Genomic DNA, 23,541 nt, shown 5'->3' with positions numbered 1-23,541 from the left:
TTCTAGCCATCACTTCAGCTAGAAGAGTGTCTGAGCTACAAGCACTGATGGCTGTGGAAACCTTCATTATTTTCCATGCTGACAGGGTTTCCCTCAGGACTAACCCTTCCTTTATGCATAAAGTGGTATCCAGTGTGGCTCTCAACCAATCCATCCATTTGCTTACCTTCTTCCCTAATCCTCAAAATAAACGGGAAAGGATCCTGCACTCCTTGGACGTGCACAGACAGCTCAGGTTCTACCTTGATAAAACTAAGCCCTTCAGAAAGTCTGACCAGTTACTAGTCAGCTTTGCAACAGGGGCAGAGGGCAAGACCATTTCAAAACAAGCCATTTCTAAATGTGTAGCACACTGCATCCATTTCTGCTACAAGCACCATGGAAAACTAACCCCTCAGGAGGTCAGAACATAGTCCACTAGAGCAACATCTATCTTTACAGCATTTCTCAGGGGAGTCCCTACCAGGGACATCTGGAAGCTGCTACCTGGAGTTGTGTGCACACCTTCACCAAGCATCACCACCTGCCTATCTTTTCCAAATCCAAGGCAGGTTTTGCTACAGCAGTCTTGCAAGGCCTACTAGCCAGCCCTAACTCTTCTTGACTGCCTCCACCCTTCCTCAGCTGTGGGAATCCACCCAAGTGTGATGACTGCAACAGTGAAACACGAAGAACATAGTACAGTTGTGTACACTTACCATAAATGTAGATGTTAGAGTGTATTCACTGTTGCAGTTATGGTTTCCCTCCCTCCAGCCCTCTGGTTCACTCTGTCTTCTCTCTAACTATTACTATTGGTATTGGTATTTAATTTTTACTGGTGGTGTTTTCCCCACTATAATATAGCTCCCTATTTGGAGGGGCTCCTGACATTTGGGGCAAGAAAAACTGATGTAATAGCATCTGCTGCCTGTTTTTATACCCCTGAAAACCTGATGTCAGTCCTGGAGCGACAGCATCTGATGCAGAAATACCAAGTCTCTGGTATTCATTCATGCACTTCAGTGATTACTTAAAACACAGTGTAAATGCCACAGAAGACTTTCAAAGTACTTTTTACTGCTGCTGCTTTTTAGAATAGCTAAACTGCAGCCTTTTGTGAAGCCTGAATTGTACTACTTTGACTCTCTCCCACCCCCCCCCCCCTTCACACCTAGCTTCCCTAGCTGTCAGTGTGCTAAGGATAATTTGAGCTGTTACTTGCTGTGATTGACAGCTCAGAGTAGGAGACTTGACTCCTGTACTGTTTTCTTGTTCAAGCCTTTACTTCCTTTATGGGTAGGAAAAGGACCAGGGAGGTGTGACATCACAGCATGAGTGGGTTTTTAAGACTGTCGTGGTGATGTCAGTTTGAGGAGGGAATTGGCCAATAAAGCTACCTGTATTCAGTGACCTTGATGACATCAATGAACTGGAGACTGCAGCAAACTTTTCCACGGTGGGATAAAAGTTTTTTGAAAGATAAACCACCACAGTACAGTAAGGTACTGTTGTAGTGGAGAGAAACAATTGATTTAAGATATTTTAAATGCTGTGTTTATTCATAGCAGGGATAATAAATAGGGAGAAAAAGGACAGAGAACTTGAGCATTTAATAATAGAATTCCTTTGTTGTCTTTTGATCTTTTAGCTAAAGACACGATGGAAGGAACTTCCCGCTTTGAGGGACAACTGTCCATGAAGAAGGCCAAGAAATCTAGGCCAGATTTTTTCTGTCCAGCCTCTGCCATCTTTCCCAAGGCAAGTGAAAGCCCAGATAATTGCCTGGCTCTGCCATTGGATTCTTCTGTGACCATTTTGGAGGCCAGCGTTGATCCATCTTTGGAGGCCTTGCAGACATCCACTTTGGATATTCAGGGGAAACTGCAACTGATTATTTCTGAGGGGCCTAGGGGTGTTCCTCAGATTTTGATCAGAGTGGAAGCCCCAACTACTATTGAATGCTTTCTAGGGTCTGAGCCCTTTTAAGTTTTATAAGGCAAATGTCCTCTTGGGGGGGGGGGGGTGGGGTCATATTTCTCCAGCTCCTAAAGACCTGCAGAGCAAGTGGCAGAATTTCACTGTGGTTTTTTAATGTTTTGATGGCTTTGAAACCTCCCCATGGAGTTTCTGTTCAGCTCCCCATGGAGTTTCTGTTCAGCTCCCCATGGAGTTTCTGTTCAGCTCCCTCTTGGTCCTCTACTCCCTTTAAAAGTCCCAGGGAACAGGATTCCTGTGAGGAGGTGTAAGTGGATTTAGATGAGGAATCCCTTGTTTATTCATCTCAGATTCCCTCTCCGTTAGACTATGGGTCTGAGGAAGAGGAATCTACTAGTCATGACACTCCCTTTAAGGAAAATTTCTTCTGGGGAGACAGTTTCCAGAATGATAGTTTTTTTTTTAAATGAGATTGTGCCCAGATGTTTGAGGTACAGAAGAGGTATTAAGAGCTCCTGTAAATGGCCTCTCCTAGACATTCTGCTGCTCCTCCTGTGTTTTGGTTGCTTTATTTACATGCCTTTTCTGCTGCATCTGAGGCTCCTGATTCCCAGCCCCTGTCCCCAAGAAACCCAATAGGTTTTATATGGTGCCGGAGGACTGTAAATATTTATGTAAGCATAGTCTTGCTTGACCCTTCTGTGGTGTTTGTGGGTTTTGACAAGCTGCCTCAGTTTCTGCCTTCTAAGTTACTTCCTTCTGATAAATATAGCAGAACTATGGAAAGGCCAGGTTTATAACTCTGCTACCTTAGCTTTTAGGGCTGTCCATTATAGGATTCATATGTCCAGATACATTTTGGCTCTTCTTTCCTTGGGATTTCACAATTTCTGATTTCCCAAACTCTGAAGGGAAGACTTTGGTGCTCTTCTGGTTAGGGACTTCTTGGCTCTTTGAGATATTCCTGGCTTCGGCTTCAATCTTTGCCTGATATTAAGGCTAACTTGATGTTTGCTGCTCTCGACAACAAACACTTGTTTGGTGAAGCTGCTGCTGAGTTGTTATAAGGGCAAGGCCTTGCAGAAACTTAAACATTTCTTTTCTTCTGTGCATAAATTTCAAAGAAATTACTCCAATAAGCCAGCCTTTGTTCGTAGACAGTCTAACCCTCCCGTATGAGTAAGAAGGGTGGCAAGCGGGTTCCTCCACCTAAAGTTACCCAGACGTTTGTGCCCGAGAAATTTCCTTTTCCTGACAAGCCAGGTGCTGTCTGACTATCCCGTACTCAGCCACATTTCTCTTTCTGTTCATTTTTCCATTTCTCTTCCTATTTGGTTAAAAATTACTCCATACTCCATGGTTCCATTGTCTGCCAAAGGTATTTCATGGTCTGGAAATCTTTCCCCCTTTTATGGCAGTTACTCAGCCCCCTCAGGAGCAGTTGTCCTTTCCAGGACTGCTTCAGGATCTCTTGATTTGGAACTATTCTGGAAGTTCCAGTTTCCCAAAGTGAAAGGGGATTTTACTCCAGAATGTGTTTGGTGCTCAGGAAAGAAGGCAGTTGAAGACCTATTCTGGACCCCTCTCATCTAAACACCTTTCTAAAGGTTCCGTCTTCAAGCATTGCCCCTTCAGACCTTGTTCCCTCTTCTGCTTCCTCAGGCTTATGTGATGTTTCTGGACCTCAAGGATGCTTATCATCATATCCTGATTCATACATTTTTCAGGAAGTTTTTTACATTTCTCTGTTGCTTCTTGGCATTTTCAGATGTTCATCATGTTTTGCTATTGCAGTCCTAACAAATGGGTAGCCCTCGATCGGCCCGAATACCAAAGGTAAGGGGATATGACGTTGTCTGCCATCGGTTGTATAGGACGTCAGTATCCTTGGTACAAAAGGATTCCGCAGATGTCACTTCCTCAGTCTTCCTTGCCGTGAAGCCCAAAGCAGAAGCTTTTTTACACGAGTTCCAGTCTGCCTTTTATCTTTTCGATTTCCAGCTACGAAAGTTGAAGTCATCTACAGCGAAGTACCCCATTGGGGATCCTCTTTTTCTCGTCTTAACGAATGTCAGAAAAAGTTAATTGTCTGCCTGTGGAAAGCCGATTTCCCATAGAGATTTTCATTCTTACTGTATTATTTGTTTAGGCCTTGACCGCGACGTTCCTAACTGTGATCTCTGTGCTTCCTTTAATCCGCATACTATTCGTCGTCAGGTTAAGCTTTTAGCTAAGCACTTTGGAGTTTGGCCTGAGTTTGTCTGTATGGCATCCGCTGGTCTTCAGGCTTCGGATATTCCTAAGAAGCGCAAGGACAGAGACCAAGACAGACTTCAGAGGGTCAGATCTACCGACGATGTTAAGTTGGTAGTCAGTCCTGCAGTAGCCAGTGAGGTGCCTTTGCAGCCCCTGCAGTCTGAGGATTTACCTCCACAGGCCTCTGGTGAGACCATTTCAGAGTCCTCCATGCCCCTGGCTTCCATTTTGTCTTCCGACCTTCAACCTGTTGCTAAGCAGGCACTGGTTTCTGAGGCCTCTGTTTTTCATTCTGACAAGTAGGCACATACCGACGACGACCTGTACTATGGTGGCCAAGCCTCTTGAGTCCTTCTGACTTTCAGGTAAATCCTCTAATCACAAGCCTGTGAAGAAATGGGCCCCAGATGTCCTTCATGGATGCATCTGCAGTCATAACAAGTGGGTTGTCCTGTCGTCAGGCAGCCCTGCAGTCGGCCGGATTCCAAAGTCCGGGTCCGGCTTCGCTGATGTGTCGCGACTCCACCCGGGACGTCATCTCTGTTGGTCTTCATCATAGCCATCATAGTTTCCTTTTTTCCTCAGTCTTTCTTTTCTTGCCAGAAGCGCCCAAGTTGAAGCTGTTCTTCGGATCCTGGTTACCAATACTTACTTAACTAATACTAAAGACTTCTAGTCTCTTACCCCGCTTGGGAGACTCTTTTTCTGCAGGCCCCGCGCCGAGAAAGTTAAAAATTGTTTAAATCATACCTGTGGGAACCCATACTGATTGCCACTTTACTGTCTGCCCTGTTTCTGCCCAGCCTAGCATCCTGTGCTCTTGTTCGCCCAGCCTTTTCAACCGATCAACGCCAGGCCGGGTCGGAGTTTGGCGAACAGTTTCGGGTTTTGATTTATATTTTCGGGTGGATCGGATCCTCTACCCAATCTACCAAAACGAAGAGAAAGACAATCTACCAAAAACCGCTGTTCGCCGCGAACCCATGGTAGCAAAATCATGAGGTTCGGCTCGTAAAAAGAAAAAACTGATCAAAAGCTGTCCATTCTGTAGAAACAACTGAACTGACACTGACTCTTGAATTGACCTTAATTTTACACCACGGTGGTTGGACTTATCAGACACCATCCCCTTGGATGTCTCACCCTTGATCATCGTACCTAAGCGGCCCAGCAGCTGCTAATGCAAGGCCAAGCCAGGCTAAAGCAGCCAAGAGGCTAAAGCAAGCAGTGCCTGCCCCCACATCCGCCAAGGCTAGTTCTCAAACGCTTCTACAGGCAGAAGATTTAATTTCTTAATTAGAGGATCTCAGTTCTTTAATTACAGGGCCAGAGGAGCCCCCAGAGACCAGACCTAGAGAGAGCCTCTTAGAAGAGAGACTTGATGATTCTGCTGATGAATCAGATCTGACTGATCTGCCGATATACTGACCAGCCAGAAGATTCTGATGCCAAGAATCTCCTTTCCACTCTTCCCAGAAGAAGCTGAAGAAGAATCCAAACCTGCTGCGCCACCCAGAACAAAGAATTTCCTCCTTTGGGAAACTTTTCTAATCTAGAACAACAAATGCTTTCAGAAGCACCTTTCAGACTCCAGAAAAGAGGAGACCTTCCTGTTCACTGCACTGCCCACAGCTTCCTTGCCCTTTGCTCCACCCTCTAGTGGTGGGCAGCCCCTGATCTTTCTGTGTTGATGCCAGATTCTTTACCAGCCCCCCTGCCAAACCAGACAGATTTTACAGGCCACCAGACAGGGTTTACTGGGTTACAACCTAGCTTGCAGACCCAGAACTATATCCCAAGGCGTCCAGCAGTAGCCGGGGTAAAAGGTCCGCTAAACAGCCTAAATGAGCTTTAAACCGTCAAAAGGGGATACAGATGGGGTAAAAAGTGCTACATCTCCAGCTACTCTCTCAGCTAGCTTATCTCTCAGTTTTTCAGAAACTGGTATTAGAGATTTATGCTGATCAGTTAACTAAAAACTAACCACTGATGAACATCTTGCACTGAGGCTATGTTAGATTAGAGATGGTATATGACAGATACAGGTTTAGCAACCATTCCTAAAATGTGGCTATGATGCACTAAAGCTAAGTTGCTAGATGCTCCATGGACAAGACAAGTTTAAGACATGCATGGCTAAAGGAGGAAAATAAAAAAATCATGTTAACTACAAAGATTTCTTGCAGGTTTCAACTCTCAAGGTTTTGAGTTTGGACAGCTTGTCATAGCAGGTTATGAAGAAATGGAAGAAAGAAAATGGAAAAAAAGGCAAAATAAAGATTTCTGCAGGAAACCAACCCCAGGAGGAAGCCATGGAGGACGAGCAGCAAAATTGCAACAACCTGACTCCACATTTCCAATGGCCAAGGAGGAAATAGCAAGACCAGAAAAACCATCCAAACCAAATGGCAAACAGGACCCCAGGACAGTGAGGCAACACCTTATTTCAGGCACAGACACAGCCACTGCCACAACATCAGGACTTTAAAAGTACTTGATCCTAACCCTGCCTCCACTTCCCAAGCAGCACCTCCCGGGTGAGAATGCCTTATCACCTCCAAATCAAAAACAGAGGCACTACGCAAGATACTGGAACAAACCAAAATATGAGGATTGTGGAAAGCCACTTCCACTTACTTCCAGGAAAGGGGTTCTATTCCATCATCAACCTACAAAAAAGAAAGCTCTAATGGAGAAGCCCTTTACCTGGAGTTAGCAAACATGTACAGCTGCTAACCAAAGAACAAAAAAAGAACAACAGAGGGAGGGTATTCCGAGTTCATGCTGGTAAAAAGTTTCCCAGTTCCAAGAACCTGACCAATTTCTCACCAATCTAATTTAAGATATCTCAGATTTAAATTCAAAATGCTGCACTATCAATTCTCAGCATTGCCCTTGGGGGCAAGTAGATCTGGCAGAGGCATCTAAAATGCTCAGGCTAGTACTGTTTAGATCACAGGAACTTATCTCTACCCATACCTCACCGATCTTCAAAGATCAGGCATCTAAAGCGTTGACAACAGAGCACCATAAGTCTACATTTACCCAGAGGCATCATGATACAGTCAATCATAAACAGGCATTCACCATCCCATATAAGGACACGATTGCCATGAACTGGGGGACAAATGCTAACGGTAGGACAAACTAAAAAACAAAAGAATCTCAGTTTACTTGGCACCAATATTACTTGAACAAAGACAGCACACAATGGAATACCACAAAAAACAAGGCTGCTGACTATACATAAGAGGACATCTTACCCAAAATTGGACACAGTACAACAAATGGCATTCAGTCAAACAACCAAACAATTTCCTGAATTTCTTGTGAAAAAAAAAAGAAACTGAAAAACCCAGCAACAAAACCTTCGATAATAACTGACGTCTTGGTCCCATTTGCCATATATGACAAATGGCAAGGACAGATATGATCAAAACTACTATGGTGGAGACACTACAGTAAACTACAATCCACACAGTCACACATTAAGAAACAGAACAAACATTCCTTCCATGCTTAAAGGAAAGTTCCTATGGTGGGGTAGGCATACCAGTCAAAGTCCCAGGCTTGGAGCCAGACCCCGGTACCAAGCCAAGCCAGACCATCACCACAATACTCTTAGCAACCATATTACAGAACCACATCGATGCAAGTGCGCATGGAAGGAGGATCAAACATCTGCAAGACCATCTCAAAGAAAACAGGGAAAACCACAGACAGAACTAGTCGTTGAAACCAATTTTTCAATCACCAGTCATCAAAAAATTCTGCAAACAGACATGACTCATCCACTCATATTGGAAAGTACATTCACCTCCTTCAAGAGACTATACATTGGAGCTACAACCCTGCACCTAAGGTACACATAAAAAATCTAAAGCAAACATTTCTGGCAGAGACAATACTCTAGCAGACATGCTAAGCAGAACCACTTCTGGTCAGAAGATATGGAAGCAACACTCAAAGATCCACCAGATGCACCTACAAGACCTTACAGCATACATCCAAAATCAAACTGCAACTGAACTCATGGCACCCATACAAAAATTTGCCTCAACATGATTCCCACTCAGTTAAAATATTCTGAATCTCACCCTCTCAATGAAAAGTCCCCTAGCTTCCTTGGTATTCCCACCCCTTCCTTTGATAATGAAAAGGTACTACATAAGCTAGCACAAATCTATCACGAATATCTAAGACAACACTCCCACCTCCCACTGAACCACACAAATCAGCTACAATATGCTCCACATACCCACCCACCCTGTCCTTCACCTGTCAGGGCAGTTCCTCAGAGGACAACAAAACATAAACCCAAGGAAAACTACATGTGCTTGAACAGAACATAAATCAGCATCAACCAGAACAAAACAGCAGACCCACAACACCTGTCATGGAGAACTGCTTCCAGTGCAGGCTCAGCAGAACTATTCTGAAAGGAAAAGGAGGTATTCTTGAAAAATCATCAGAACCATGAAAATTATGTCAGATGTCAAAATGGAAACCACATTTCCAAGGAGTAAGAAAGACCAATTCATTCAGAATATATGCAACAGTCCCTCAAAACACAAACATCATCAATTTCAGCAGAAGAAATTGTTGATCAGCATTGTTTTTTTTCCATGGAAAACCACCCACAGAATTTATAGAGGACTTTCACCTGTTTCTTACCAGAGAACCATTACCAGCTTGGAATTGAACTCAAGGCGTCAAAATCCACATTCAACCACTTGAACTCAGCAGCAACAGCAGACCTACAACACCTGTCATGGAAAACTGCTTTCCTACTGGCACTTATCCTCCTCTGTAGGGTTTCAGGGTATTCTTACTTATTGGGTTTCCTACTGGCCTACAATCCATGAAGGACATAGCATGAAGTTTTGACTTCCACAAATGGGAACATCCAGGTGGACCCAGCATCTGGCAAAGCTGTATTATCTCCTCCTCTGTGGTTTCACTCCCAACCTTTTAATCCTCCCAACAGCCAAACCAGGGGGAGTCTACAAACCTGCACAATTACTACTTTGCCAAAGCAAAATCTATAAAAAATTGCATGACCCCAAATTTACAGCTGCAAGAACTATGCAGGAAGGAAAAGAAATTTCATAAAAAACAACAGAAAAAAACGGATATAAAACGCAATGATGACGCTGTGAGTCATCTCCAAGGCCACCACCCAGACAGAAACTTGATAAACAACATACACCTGCCCCACGACCTCACAACCCACCTTCAACAGCCACTACCACAGCCTTGTCGGACAGGAGTATTTATGGTAGGTACAAAACTGTACTTTTTGTCTCGTTCCCCTCAATCTCAGATGGTTAAAATGGCTAATGATATTTTGACTCTTATTAGGGGCTCACAGCCTCCTCCTTCCAAAAGAGGCAGGGGTTTCTCTCCAGAAGCTTTATCTTATTCAGGTTCTGAGCTTAGTAGCATTTCTGCTGATGAAGAGGAAGCTTCTCAGGTTTTTTCTCCTTTTGAGGATTCTGATGCAGAGGAATCCATTCCTTCTGCTTCTCCTCCAGAAAATTTTTCTTTTGGTGATACTTTGAATACTCTTAGTGAAGCTGCTGCTGAGTTGTTATAAGGGCAAGGCCTTGCAGAAACTTAAACATTTCTTTTCTTCTGTGCATAAATTTCAAAGAAATTACTCCAATAAGCCAGCCTTTGTTCGTAGACAGTCTAACCCTCCCGTATGAATAAGAAGGGTGGCAAGCGGGTTCCTCCACCTAAAGTTACCCAGACGTTTCAAATGGGAAAGTCAAGACTACCCTCAGTCTAAGAAAAGGATCAGAGAATTTTTGGATTTGCCTCTGCACAAGCCTCTGGCTATTCCCCCTGTGTTGGAGATGATGGATGATGTTTTTTCTGGAAAATTCTTTGACTCCAAATTCTATTCCTCCTGCTCCCAGGAAACCTGACAGGTACTATAGAGTTCCTGATTCTTATTTGTTTCTTTATCGTAATCCTCTGGCTGACCCAGCGGTTATTTCTCAAAGGCCTAAAGGGGTTAAGGCCACTGTTACCAGAAATCCTGTTCCTTCTGATAGAGAATCTAGGAATCTTGACAGGTGGGGAAGGAAGGTTTATACCTCTGCCACTCTTGCTATTAGGTTTACCAATTGCCTTTTTCATATGCTCAAGTATTAGCAGCATACCTTGGAGGCTGTTAAGTCAAATATTTCAAGTGCGCCTCTTTTGGCGGAGAATAAAGATATGCAGGATTTACTGAATTCGGCCAATCTTTTTAACGAGCATTCATTACACTGTGGTTTTGACTTTCTTGAAGCTTCCCGCAGGGCTACAGCTACTGGATCTGTTATTAGGAGGCATGCTTGGCTCAGGGAACAGAGCCTTCCAGAGCCTGTCAAGGCCAAGCTTTTAGATGTACCTTTACACACGGACAGCCTTTTTGGCAGTAAAGGCGGTGGAGGTGCTCAAGAAGATGGAGGATAAGGCCAAGTCCATGCAAGCAGTTAGACTTCCTGCAAGTTCAACCTCCTCACTTTAGCAGGAACTACCCTTCTAAGAGTTGGCTGTTTCCTGATACCTGCAGACAGAACCGTTCTAGGAACAGAAGTTGTAAATCTGCTAGGGGACATGGGGCTACCCTCAAAGGACTAAACAATGGCATGCTTCCACTTCTAATCGGGAAGTTCTAAGCCTGCATCTCAATGACTTTGTCCAACTTCTGCCTGTCCCTGCTTGCCCGGAGTTTCCTTTAGGGGGAAGGTTGGTCTTTTTTGCATAGGTCTGGGCCATCATCACAGACGATAAATGGGTACTCAGAACTGTATCCCGAGGACACAAGTTTTTTTTCTGCACCTTTTCGGAGCACATAGGATTCCCAGACATTCCTCCAAATCAAAATGCAGAAGTAGTAATGCAAATGTTGTCTCTGTTGCATCTGGAGGCAATAAAATCAGTTCTTGCTCAGGAGGTAGGCGTGGACTTCTATTCCAGACTTTTCGTAGTTCCAAAAAAAAAAAGGCACTTGTAGCCTATCCTAGATCAATCCATTTTGACCTCTTTCTTGGTGATTACAAGGTTCACTATGCTCACTCTTCATCGGTTGCTACCAATGTTGGACAAGGACTCCTGGCTAGTAGCTTTGGATCTCAAAGAAGCTTATCTGCACATCCCTATCAGGGAAAGCTGCAGGCAGTTGCTTCATTTCAGAGTGGGCAAGCAACATTATCAATTCTCTGTGCTGCCCTTTGGCTTATCTACTGCTCCCAGAGTTTTCACAAAGTGCCTGGCTCCAGTCATTGTCTTTTGCCGGCAGAAGAAATTTCAGATTTTATCTTTAATTGGACGACTGTCTGATTCAAGCAAAGTCTCGGGAGCAGCTTTTAAAAGATTTGGAATTTATAAAGGCTTTTCTCTCTTCCGTTGGTTGCCCTCTCAACGAGCAAATGTAAAAAATTGTACCAACCAAGGAGATAACATTCCTGGGAGCGAGTCTGAACACAGCTGCCCAGATGATGTATCTCACCCAGGAGAAGCAGACAACTCTTTCAGCTTACTTCAAGGACTTGGCAAGCCTGTCCCAGTTCCTGCAAGGAAATACCTGCAAGCTCTGGGATTCATGGCCTCTTGTATTCTCATGATTCCATATGCAAAGCTGCATATGAGGAAATTGCAATGGTACCTCAAGAACTGTTGGTGTCAGCACACGCATGACCTGGATGGGATTATTCCTTTGCTTTGTCTGCAGAGAGAGTTTCTATGGTGGGCGACAGCCTGTTTGCAAAACAAGGACAAGGACATGCCTTTCCGCCCACCTCCTGCAATTCAAGTTCTGACCATGACCTCATCTGACTACGCCCGGGGAGCTCACCTGGATGGCAGAGGCATACAGGGACATTGGAACGCCCAGCAGATGCACTTGCACACATACCTGAAGGAATTAATTGCAGTTTAGCATGACTTACTGGATTTCAAGCATCGTTCTCCTGGAGCTCTGCTGGTCAGAGCAGACGATGCCACAGTCATGTGGTACATCAACAAACGGAGAGACTCTTTCTTACCTCCTGTGCAGACAGCGCATGATTCTGTGGTCCACAGCAGCATAATTGGGCCTACATCTTCTAGTTCAGTTTCTTCCAGGGAGACTCTGTGTTTTGGCAGACCAGTTGAGCAGACAAACCCTGGATCCTCACGAGTGGTTGCTGTACAGAACAGTCTTTTACAGCATCATTCACAGTTGGGGCACTCTGCAGGTGGATCTTTTCTCCTCCGTGGATAACCACCACGTACCTCTTTTTTGCACCAGACAGCATCACAGCAAAACCTAGAAAGTGGATGCTCTCTCTTTCCCATGGATGCTACATTCAATTTGTCTTCCCTCCTCTTCCCAGAGTATTGTTGAAGATCAGGGACAAAAGACCAAGAACCATTCTCATAGCTCCAGACTGGCCCAGGCAGCATTGATATCTTCTGCTTCGCAGTCTCTCCCAATTTCCTCCATGGCATCTTGCTCTGAAACCAGATCATTTGGTTCAAGAAGGGGGGGGGGGGGTTCTGCATCCTCATCTTCAAACTCTCCATTTGACAGCATGGCTTATTGTATGAATCTGTCTGCTGCTACTTCCCTTTCCCAGCAGGTGGTTGACTGACTTCGTGAGGCCAGGAGGCCTAGCACTAGGAAGTCCTATGCTGGCAAATGGGAAGGATTCTCTCATTGGATGCAGGCTAAAGGGGAATCTTCCTCTCAGCCTACTCTTCCTCTGATCTTGGAATACTTGGCTGAATTGCTTCAATGTGGACTTTTTTCCCTCTGTCTAGATCCATATTTCAGCTATTTCTGCTTACTGTTATTTCGAGCAGCCCATTTTCTCTCATCCCCTAATGAAAATGTTTCTCAGAGGTGCTAGCAACTTAAAACCTCCCAGTAGGGCACCTACTCCAGCCTGGGACCTTAATTTTGTGTTGGAGAAACTCACTCTTCCTCCTGAGCCAGCTGCCACTGCAAATGTAAACTTTCTCTCTTGGAAAATTACATTCCTCTTGCTATATCTTCAGCAAGGAGAGTTTCAGAACTGCAGGCTTTGATGGCTGTGGAGCCTTTTCTCATCTTCCATGCAGATCGTGTCTCCTTGAGGACTGATCTCTCTCTTATGCCGAAGGTGGTTTCTAGCCTGACTCTTAATCAGTCCATACACCTTCCTAATCCTCAAAATAGTGGTGAAAGGATCCTGCATTCTGTTGACTTGCACAGACAGCTCAAGGTCTAACTGGACAGGACTAAGGACCTTCGGAAATCAGCTCAGCTGTTGGTCAGGTCTGCTCCTGGAGCTTAGGGCAAAGCTATTTCTAAGCAAACCATTTCTAACTGGATTGCACACTGTATTACTTTATTCCTTTCATGGCAAGCTTCCTCCTCAAGGAGTGAGGACCCACTCCACAAGAGCAGCATCCACTTCTGCAGCTTTTTTAAGGGGTGTCCCTACTAAAGACATTTTAGAGGCTGCCACATGGTCTTCGGTACACACTTTTACAAAGCATTATAATTTGCCTTTGTTTTCTAGGTCCAGGGCAGGGTTTGCCACTGCTGTTCTGCAGGGCATTCTCTCCAATCCTTGTGTTGGTACCTCCTTCCTCTTCTCTGGGCTGTTGTAATCAACCCATTTGTTAGGACTGCAACAGTGAAACACTACGAACATAGTACAGTTGTGTACACTTACCAGAAATGCAGATGTTCGAGTGTATTCACTGTTGCAGTCTTGGTTTCCCCCCTCCTTCCCCCTGATTTGGTATTCTCCTGCTCTCCTTTCCTAAGGTGCAGGCTTTATTTGTTTTATTTTACCAAGAATTCTTTATTTTTTGTCTAAGCCTTGTTTTCTTGGGGGCTCCTGACATTTGTGGCAAGAAAGACTGAGGAAGTGACGTCTGCTGCCTCCTTTTGTACCAAGGATACTGACATCCTATACAACCTTCGTCATATCACCTTACCTTTGATATTCGGGCCGATTGAGGGCTACCGAGGGCTGGATAACCCATTTGTTAGGACTACAACAGTGAATACACTCTAACATCTACATTTATGGCAAGTGTACACAACTGTACTTTCTCTGCTTTAATATTTCTGCTGCTTTGAGGGTATTCACCAAATGCTTAGCTCCTGTTATTGGGTTTTGCAGGTTAAGGGGGATCCAAGTCTTTCCCTACTTGGACGACTTGTTTCAGGCATCCTCTCCGGAGACATTGTTGTAAAATCTTCAATGTGAAGTTGTTAAATCTCACCATTTATTCTCACTGATGGGTTCGGAGCCAATCCTTGGCTCCGACACTGCCTATAGCAAAAGCTCAAGGTTTGCCAGTAGCTCAAGACCAAGCCCTTTATCCCACAATGCACTGCTTTAATTACCTCAGATCTAGTTTGCCACGGCAGGAAATTTCTGCGATCCAGTCAGCTCCGACCATATTTTGCTTAAATTGCAAGTTTAAAAAAATTCTTTCTCCTTTTTGATATATATTATTCTCTATCTAGTGTGTGTGTTTCAAGTTAAAATACTGTAGTTATACATAGGTTAGATTGTAGTAGGTAGTGCCCTGTGTTGGCTTAGTTTTCTTAGAGTGTTGGGCCTTTTGTTAGCCCTATTTAGATTTAACAATCTCTTCTTGTTATTAGTACCTTTTTAGTGTGGGCCTAGTTAGCCCTGTGTTTAACCTCTACAAGTTAATTCTGTGGTGTGCCTCTTTCAAACTTTGAGCATGTCGGATGAGAGGGAAAAGTCTCCTCCCAAATCGGGGTTTAAGAAATGTCCAGATTGTGGACAGAAAATGTCCATCACTGACGGGCATGCCCAATGTGTTTACTGTCTGGGGGCTAAACACCTCCAAAACTCTTGTAGTATTTGCCACTCTTTTTCCACTAGGGTTCCCTTAGAGAGGAGGAGAAAACTTATTGATAGGGGGTTGCTGCAGCATACTTCCTCTGAGGCTTTGGGTAGCCAGGAAGGTGCTATCACTTCTTCAAAATCATCTACATCATCTGGAGATTCTAAAGTTACTAAGTAGGCAAAAAGAATAGAGAGGGTTACAGGGTCATCAGTTCCGTAGTCCTCTGAACCGAGTGTCCCTTTGGTACGGAGCCAGCTCCCAGTCTTGGAGCCGGTTTCTGAGGTTCCCTCATCTCCTCTGCTCCAGTCAGCATCTTCGGTGCATTCCTCGAAATCTTTGGTCAGCCTCTCAGATATGGATATGGATCGGCTAGTGCAGAAGCTTCTACGGGCACCAGGACTTGCTAAATTGTTGTCGGCCCCGACCCTTTCGTCAGAGCCGAAGACCATTGTACCGGACTTGACTAATCCTCCTCAGAGCTGTACTGGACTCCCGGAGCCAAAGGAGCCCGAACCGATAGTTGTCGAACCTATGGAACCGAGACCCACACCGGTGTTACCGGTAACATCTACTCTGGTGTCCTCCATGCCGACCTGTCTGGTCCGGGGAGGATAGTCAGACCGATTTGTCAGTGTCGAGACTTCCTCTCGGATGAGCTCTGCTACTACCTTGGGCTCTGAGCCCATGGTTTTGGTGTGGGAGGATCGGACGGTCCCTCTGATCAGTCTACCCCTTCTCGTCAGAGCCATGGCGCTTTCAATGCCATAAGGAGAGTCCTGTCTCTTAAGACATCTGCATCAGTTCGGGCTTCCTTCTCCCCTCAAGCACCTGTGTCCGCTTCTACGTCTACCGGTCCCCCTAAGCGTAGACCCTGAGCCTCAAGTAGCCCCACAGGGCTCCCCGATCTCCCCACTGAGGAGGTACCAGGAAGAGACTGTGCAAGAGGAGGCACTTGGACTCCCCACAGGAGTCTTTGACATACGTCACTGACTTGGATGAGTCAAAAGGGTCACCTCGATCCCCCTCTGAGGAGATCTCCTTTGCGGAGATATTAGAGATCTTGAGTCAGAGGGGAGACTGGCAGTCCAAAACCCCTACTGAGGATGAGTCAGTGCTCTTGAAGGCTTTTGGGTCTCAACCTTCCACTTCTTGGGTGTCTTCGCCTTACGATGAGCTCATAGAGCTGATCTCTCGTAAGGCGTGGGAGTCACCGGAGTCCATGGAACCTGTCCCTCGGAAGCCGAATAAGTTCATCTCTGCCCCTGTGGACAAAGCCTTTTTGACCAAAGGAGTGCCTGTTGATGCCATGGTGGTAGCTGCAGCCACCAAAAAGGAATTGTCAAACATCCGTATCTATCCATCCTCCTAACAGAGATTCTAGGATCATGAGTAGATATGGGAAACGCACATTTAGTTCAGCGAATTTTTCTCTGCAATCGCTGAACTATTTAACCCATTTCACAAGACTACAAAGATCTCCTGAAAGAGCTAGGAGATGCTCTCCAGGGTACAGTAGCTGCAGGGGTTGCCAGCAAAGTCAACGCAGCTCGCTACCCTAAACTCTGTTGTGAACTCGTCCATGCGTCTCATATCTTATGCAGCTGATGGTTCGAGTAGAGCCACTATTTCAGGCATTGCTCTGTGGAGACGAGCCTGGATGCGTCTCTGTTCCTTTGCGGACCCCTTTAAGTCTTCTTTTATCAGCACCCCATTTGATGGCTCATCACTGTTTGGGCCTAAAGTAATGGAAACTTTAACCAGGTGTGAGCAGGAAGACAAGACCCTGTCTGCTGTTGGAGTCTGTTTTTCTACCCCTACTCGGCCCTATCCCAAGGGCCCTAAGGGTGGAAAAATGTGGTTCCGAAAAACACTGAGTCTTTCAGGACACACGTGGAGAAACCCCCTCTAGAGGCAGAGGAGGGGGTTATAATGGAAGGTGCCACCCATGCAGCAGAGGGGGGTCTGCAGCAACAGGGTAACAGAGGCCAGTTCTCTGGTCAGCCCTACCAGCGCTCCTGAAAGGAGGCCCTGTTGTCCGGCTCTGGAGGCAGTCTGTGGTCATTTATATTTGTACCCAAAAGCCTGGCTAAACATAACGTCAGATACATGGGTACAAAGCATAATTTCCAGAGGATATTTCATACCGTTCTCTTCCCCTCCCACTCCTGTAAACAGAATCCCAGATGTTCCACCCAGTCTCAGGGAACAAGCTATCGTAGAGGTCCAAAAATTGCTAGAGAGAGTCATCTAACCAGTCCCAGCAGACCAAGTTGGATTTGGAACTTACTCAAGATTCTTTTTGGTACCAAAGAAAATGGGACTGGAGACCGATCTTGGACCTCAGCAGACTCAACCAATTCATAAAGAAAGAGAAGTTCCAAATGGTCACACTTCAGTCCATTCTTCCCTTCCTAGGGAAAGGTGATTGGATGTAGATCTCAAGGATGCGTACTATCGCAAAGATGAACAGACGCTCCAGGGATCACCTGCGTTTCTGGCTGGGTGCCAATCATTACCAGTTTCGAGCCCTGCCCTTTGGTCTCACTACAGCCTCCAGAGTGTTAAACAAATGCATGGCAGTGGTCACGGCTCACCTGAGGTGTCTAGAATTCCAGATGTTTCCATACCTAGTTGATTGGCTCCTCACCGGTACCCCCAGGCATCAGTTGACTCTGCAACACAATGTACTCTGACACTCCGCCATCAATTAGGCATTACAATCAAATTCGAAAAGTCTGCCTTATTGCCATCGCAGCATACAATTTTTATAGGAGCAGAGTTAGATACCTCAACCACCACTCTACGTCTTCCAATTGAAAGAGTCTCACTTCTTCGCCAACACATCAACTCACTGGTGTCAAAGAACAAAGCTACAGCAGCAGAGGTCTTGAAGGTGCTAGGTTTGATGGCGGCAGTAATCCTGGCTGTACCACTCGCAAGGATGCATATGCGAATCCTTCAATGGCTCCTCTTCGCTCAGTGGTCTTACCAAAAGCTACCAATGCACCACATGATTCTCATCACAGATTCTTGCAAGAGAGACCTTCGGTGGTGGTTGACGTCTCCATGTCGCAATCCGAAGACCCTTTGTCCCCCCCCCCCAGTAGCCACTGTGACCACGAATGCTTCCCTGATGGGGGGGGCATTTTCAGGGAAAGACTGCCCAAGGCACATGGACGATCAAGAGTCACATCTGCATATCAATGTTCTGGAGTTGAGAGCGGTACTTCTGGCGTTGCAGTACTTTCAGGACTCTCCATCTATGGACAATTGCAATTCAGACGGACAACATGTCAGTGGTCTGGTACTTAAACAAGGTGGAACCAAGTCTTTACCCCCTTTCTCGAGAAGCCCTCAGGGTATGGCAATGGGCTGTGTCGCCCCACCATTTTCTGATAACGCACATCCCGGGGAAATCCAACGTGATAGCGGACAAGCTGAGCAGGGCAATACTGTTGCCTCACAAGTGGTCTCTCAACCAACGAATTGCAGATTTGATTTTCCGCAAATGGGGCCAGCCTTGCTGCTACCTCTTTGCCAGTCACATCAATATCAAATGCAGAAGCTACTTTGCCCTAATACCACCTCCAGGACATTCCCCGAGAGATGCACTCGTACACAATTGGCCTCTGGGTCTCCTATATGCATTCCCACCTATTCCATTGATACCCAAGGTTTTACAGAAAGCAAAATCACTGGGAAGGACAGTTATCCTCAAAGCCCCCTAATGGTCTCGACAGATTTGGTTCCCCTTCCTTCACCATCATCTGCTGGAGGATCCATGTATCCTGGACCCAGTTCCGGACCTTCTGACACACCCGTCGGGGAGCTCCATCCTTCACTGCAGTCCCTAAAGCTGACTGCTTGGCTAATCCACTTCCCCTTATTGTTAGGCTTCATTCACTCTCAGATGATGTAAGACAAATCCTTTTGTCTTCTCACAAGCCAGCCACCAGAAAACAATACCGTAGTAAGTAGAACAGGTTCTCAATTTGGGCCAATGTACAGAAAATTGTCCCTTTCCGAGCTCCTCACTTGTCCATTTTAGAATTTTTGACAAATATTTTTAAGGAAGGAGCAACAGCTACGACAGTTCGCCACCATATCAAATTTCCACCTTGGATTTGATGGTTTGAACGTTATGGGCCATAAGTTATCTAAGGCTTTTCTTAAAGGTGTTTTTCACATGAGACTTCCTGTCAAAATCCCTTATTCTCCCTGGAATTTGAATTTTATGCTGTCTCTATTAATTCCCCCCCCCCCCCCTTCGAACCAGCATCTTCTTGTGATCTCAAATATTTGTCCTGGAAGACTATACTTCTAGTAGCCATTACTTCTGCCCGCCGAGTGTCAGAACTTCAAGAATTATCTATCAGACCTCCTTACATGATTTTCCATGCTGATAGAGCATCTCTCAGAACAAACCCCTCCTTTTTGCCTAAAGTCTGTTCTGAATCCATTATCAATCAGGTCATTGAGTTGCCAGTCTTTTTTCCCAACCACTCTAACAAATTGGAATACATGCTGCATAAACTTGTACACAGACAGCTGAGATTTTATCTTGATAGAATCAAGGATATTAGAAAATCAGATCAACTTTTCGTATCCTTTTCGGAGGCCAGAAAAGGTAATCCAGTGGCTAGAACAACCCTATTTGTGATCAGATAGTATATCCTTTGTTTATGCAAATGCAAATGTGCCATTGACACACAGACCTAAGGCTCATTCTACCAGAGCAGTTTCTACGTCTTCTACCTTTCAATATTTGTGCTGCGGCCACGCATTACAAAGTAGATGAGGCTTCCAGGGACAGGTCTTCCTTTGGTTCCACAGTACTAAAAAACGTACTTCCATGAGCCACACAAGATTGAGGGTGCTAGGGATGCTACCCATCAATGAGAATAAACGGCGAGATTTAACAACTTCACATAAAGAAGTTATGTACTCGCCATAATGTTCCATGTGAGTTGTTTATCTCGCCTTTATTCTCACATCCCTCCCTCCCTCCTTCTCCCCCTCCTGGCTGACAGTTGACTTAGAGGCTAGTACCATCCTGGTTATTCAATGCTACTACTTCCCCTTTGGGAAGTGCTTCCTTGTAGAAAAAGAGAAAAAAAGGTGTGTATGTATATATATATATATATATATATATATATATATATATATATATATATACATATACATATATATATATATATATATATATATATATATATATATATATATATATATATATATATATATATATATATTTGCAGCAAACAAGATCTGAGGTAATTCCAACAGTGCATTGTGGGATAAGGGGCTTGGTCTCGGGCTACTGGCAAACCTTGAGCTTTTGCTATAGGCCGTGTCGGAGCCGAGGATTGGCTCCGAACCCATCAGTGAGAACAAAGGCAAGATAAATAACTCACGTGGAATGTTATGGTGAGTACATAACTTCTTTTTTGATTCTTCCCTTCTGCAGAGTCTGAGGTTTGCTATAAATTTCAAAAAGTCCTTTCTGACTCCCTCTCAGGATCATGTCTTTCTGTGGTGCAGGATCCAGATTGTTCCTATACTGGCATCCCTTCCTCCTCCCAAGGCCCTAGCTCTTATTTCCTTTTTTTGTGTTTTTCTTTTCTTCAGTCCCTTCTTCATGTGGCTTCAATAATAGCCAGAGAATTTCTGAGAGCTCTGGGATTCATGGCTTTCACCAATCCTATGCTCCCTTTTGCCAAACTCCACATGAGAAAACCCTCAGTGCTTTCTAAAGACAGTTTGGCTTCAGCATTCTCATCCCTCAAATTTTTAGTTCTTCCTTTTCCATGTCTCATATAGGAACTTCATTGGGTGAATTCAGCAGTTGAATCTCAATCCAGGGCTTCTTTTCATCTACCTCTTCCCTGGCAGGAGCTGTTCACGGACTTTTCGGATATGGGATGAAGAGCAGCTTTCTGCTCCGTAAAGGTTCAGGGAGTCTGTTCGTCTTGTCAACAGAAAACACATCACTATCAGAGATGAGAGCTCTTCTGCTGGCTGTTCAGGCTTTTCATCCTCTCTTCTCCCCAGGACCTCTCTAGGTGTTAACAGACAATACCACTGTGATGCGATTTATCCACAAACGGGGGGGGGGGGGGGCAAGGTCTTATCTTCTGTGCTGGTTGGCACTCGTAGTGTGGGAACTAGCTATCCTAGTATCAAGTGACACTTCAGGCTGTTTACTTTCCCTTAGGTTAAAACATTGTGGCAGACTGAGCAGCTCCTCAACTCAATTCTGTGAATGGATGCTTCACAGGGATGTGTTTCTGGAAATTGCCCACCAGTGGAGTACTCTTTAAATGAATCTTTGCCTCCCCTCTGAACAGATAGTTTCCTCTATTTTGTGCCAGAGTCCCAGGTCCTCTGGTTTGGTAGGTGGATAACCCCATCTTTTTCTTGGAAGGGGATGATGTTCATCGTGCATACAGCTGCAGTAATCACAGATGGGTTCTCTGCCGTCAGGCGGGTCCTCGGTCGGCCGAATTCCAAAGTCTTGGTCCGGCGTCGGTTGTAGTCGCTTTCTTTCCTGACGTCAGTGCGACAGGGGTATATAAGACACAGCCGACGCCATATTCTTCGGTCTTTTTTGCCGCGCGGTGCCCGAAGCAGAAGCAGTTCGTAAGTGCCGGTCGGCCAGCTCCTGAATTTTCGAAAAATTGGAAACCGAAGTCTTCATTAAAGCTAAGTACCCCGTTGGGGAAACTTTTCTTGCCTCAGACCGATGTCAGAAAAAGTTAACAGTTGTATTTCTTGTGTGAAGCAAATACAGCATAAGGATTTCCATTCCCTCTGCATACCTTGTTTAGGCCCAGACCACGACGTCTCGGGCTGTCGCTTTTGCGCTACTTTCAATAAGCGCACTATTAAGCGTCGGGCGGAGTTCGCCCAACATTTTTTCGGTAAAGCCTTTGATTATAAAATGTCGTCGGAGACTCCGACTACCGTTTTGTCCAAAAAACACAAGGACAAGGACTGACATGCGAGGTCCGCGGTCCCCACCGACACCATGCCAAAACCGGCTACACGTGGTCCGGTTCTCAGCGAGATGCCTATGCAGTCCCTGACTACCGACTACATTTCTTTGGCGGGGTCTTCTGTAACAGAGACCGCAGGTACCTCGGCCCATGCTCAGACTACAACCACCAAAGCCACTGTGATCGTTGAGCCTCCTAATGTGGACAGGTCCACTTCCACCCATGGTGTCTTTAGACCCTCATCTTCCTTTTCCATTAAGGCCTTTACTAAGTCCAAATCAGCCAGGCATCCCAAGAGGCCTGTTGCACAGGGCCCATCTCCAGGCCTCATGCCTAAAAAGCAGATGCTTAAAATGGCTGAGGATTTAATTACTCTTATCAGGGGTTCCCAACCCCCTCCAGACAAGAGACCCAGAGTGGAGGAAGATTCTCCCTCTTCTGATCAGGGCTCCATTTTTTCAGATCATTCTGAGATAGAGGAACACTCTTTCTCCCCTTTTGAAGATTCTGATGCAGAGCAGTCCATTCCTTCTGTATCTCCTCCTGAGGATTTTTCTTTTGGGGAAACCTTGCACACCTTCAGGGAACACTTCCATTGGGAAGGCCAAGACTTTTCTGATTCCAAGAAAAGACTTAGGGAATTTCTTCTGTTACCTCAACACAGACCTCTGGCGATACCTCCTGTCTTGGACATACTGGATGATGTTTATTTGGAGGCTTGCCTTAATCCGGATTCCCTGCCTCCTGCCCCAGTCAAGCCTGATAGATACTACAGAGTTCCTAACTCTCACCAATTTCTGTACAAAAGCCATAATGCTGACCCTGAAACCATTTCTCAAGGCCCCAAGGGAATGAAGGCCTCTACTGCTAAGAATCCACTACCTTCCGAAAGAGAGTCAAGATCCTTGGAAAGGTGGGGGAAAAAGGTGTATACCTTGGCCACCCTAGCCATGAGGGCCTTAAATTGTCAGTTTCATATGCTTAAATATCAGCAGTTTCTGTTATCACAATTAAGAAATAAAATGTCTCAACCTGAACAACCAGATTTGAAGGAGTTGCAGGATATGATGCATAGTGCAGAACAAATGGGTAAACGCACCTTACAATGTGGCTATGATGCCCTAGAGGCCTCAAGTAGAGCTGCTGTTACAGGATCAGTTATTCGTAGACATGCATGGCTTAGGGAACAAATCTTGCCTGATCATGTGAAAGCTAAACTACTAGATGCTCCTTTACAAAAGGATGTGCTATTTGGTACTAATGCTGAGGAGATACTACGGAAAATGGAAGAAAAAGCCAAATCTATGCAAACTGTCAAAGCTTTTCTACAGGTTCAACCACCACGTTTTAGCAGAAATTGGCCTTCTAAAAACTGGTCCTTTCCAGCCATGGACAAGCCCCAAAGAGGTAGATACAGGCGCTCAAGGGGCAGAGGACAATCACAAGGATCATATAGAGGCAGACAATGGCAAACTCCAACACCAAGAGGTGGCGAAGACAGTGCACAGCAATATAGGAA

The sequence above is a fragment of the Protopterus annectens genome, chromosome 3.part0 (assembly GCF_019279795.1).
Source record: "Protopterus annectens isolate FY-2018-M chromosome 3.part0, PAN1.0, whole genome shotgun sequence".
Taxonomy (NCBI): Eukaryota; Metazoa; Chordata; order Ceratodontiformes; family Protopteridae; genus Protopterus; species Protopterus annectens.
This window is presented reverse-complemented; position numbering follows the sequence as displayed.